Source organism: Coregonus lavaretus, assembly GCF_964263955.1.
Source record: "Coregonus lavaretus genome assembly, chromosome: 23".
In the NCBI taxonomy this organism is placed as follows: Eukaryota; Metazoa; Chordata; class Actinopteri; order Salmoniformes; family Salmonidae; genus Coregonus; species Coregonus lavaretus.
This window is the reverse complement of record NC_140010.1, coordinates 10,704,056-10,706,079: the sequence shown is the minus strand read 5'-3', so window position 1 is coordinate 10,706,079 and position 2,024 is coordinate 10,704,056.

Here is a 2,024-nt window from a genome sequence, read left to right as displayed (position 1 = left end):
AAAAGTGTAAACGGAATCATTGGTTGTATTACAAATTCTTAGATTTTATTAAAATAAGACACATAAATTAGATGGTGGATTGTTATCCATACAAGCTATTCACTGTGAACATGCAGAAATAAGATACCTAAACATTCTTTTGAAAATGTCCTTTCCCAGATTGTTATTTGTGCCAACAGGGGGAACTCTTTCACATGTCCAAATAATCTGTGGGTCGTGTCAAGGGAGATGGGTCTGAACACAGACAGAAGGGGTAACCATAATTATATTTGGTCTGACTGTGATCAGAGTCAGGAGAAACCAGAGAGAAAAAGGAAGAGAGAGGCCCAACTCAGCGGAAAATCTGTCTCCCTCCAGCAGCTGGCTATTTTTCGTTGTTTCCCACAGCAAGCAAGGAGTTTTTGTATGGAGGTCACCGAGTTATCCTGTTAACTTTTGTGCCGAATCCACTGCGGTGTTTCAGGTACAACGTTTATGGTCATGTTGCAGAAGTGTGTAGGAGGGCGATTCCAAGATGGGGAAGTGTGCAGGAGAACATGGGACAGAGGATTGTGTAGTTTCGGTGGTTTAGTTGGAAGGGGGTTTTATTATTATTATTTTATTTTTTATGAAATAGTGGTATAGGTGTAGGGTTAGTTGGTGGTGCAATTTTTTCCTTTTCCCACTTTTTTATTTTTGTATCACAAAATGTAACGTGATTGAACACACACTACCGCACAGTAGGTGGAGGCATGCACAAACAAAATGTGCGAACGCCATGATACCAATGAAGAAGAAGAATACAGCGCCAGCACAGATAGAACAATGAGACAGATATTTCACTGGATGTATACATTTGAAACATCCGGTTGGCGTTTGCACTCACTACCAAATATGGTAGTGAGAGGAAGCCCAGTGGCCAGTAGTGGGAGTAGATGGATTATGGCCGACATTCTGATAATTTACTCATTGGTGAAACATTTGATCTCAATACAGTTTACTGTTCCAAAAACTGCAATCTGTTAGGAACAGAGTGGACAACGTTTTGTAGGCTTTAGCCTTTGCCAAAGTTTCAAAAAATGGTGTTGTTTAGGAGTGCAAAGGCGAATTGAGTTACTGCACACGTGCACTTCAAAGTAGGCGTTCCCCAACGGAAATATGCAAAATTATGATAGAACGCGCCAATAGAAAGATGGCGGAAGTGGATGATGAAGTGAATTCTGAATCTAATGGCGGTAGAATCAAGGAGAATTTAATATTGTCCAAAAGAATGGAAAACGGAGTAAAGTAGAGTACAGTGAAGAGAAAAAAAAAAAATATATATATAAATATAATGTCAATTCGTATATTGTAGGAGTAAGGTTTGTAAATGAGGAGCAGCTGATAGAATTACCAGTCTTGAGGAATCCATTTGAGATAGTGCTGGGTAGAGTGAAGGCTGTGAGGATCACGAGAGGCGGGCTTGTTTAGATTTTTTGTGCTTCTGAGGATCAGACGAAACGTGTGTTGCATTTCAACCGATTTGATACGTTTTAAGTGTCGTGTGTGTCTCTTAGGAACAGGGCACCCCTCAAGGGGGTTATGTAGCTCAGTTGGTAGAGCATGGCGTTTGCAACGCCAGTGTTGTGGGTTTGATTCCCACGGGGGGCCAGTATGAAAAAGAATACAAAAAATAATGTATGCACTCACTAACTGTAAGTCGCTCTGGATAAGAGCGTCTGCTAAATGACTAAAATGTAATGTAATGTAAATGTTATATCTGGAGTCTCGTGGGAAGTAGATGTTGAAGAGATTAAAAATATTCCTGGAGTGATTGATGCACGTCGGATGAATAGTGTGGTGAATGAAGAAAACGTGAAGAGTCTATCTGTTCTTTTATTTTTTTTATATGGAGTCTCTCCCTACTCAAGCGCAGTTAGGGTATATTAACTACAGAGTCAGAGCATTTATCCCAATACCAATGCAGTGTGATCATTGTAAAGTGTTTGGTCATGTTTCAAGGGTTTGCAGAAGGGAGAAGCCGAGATGTCCAAGTTGTGGAAAAT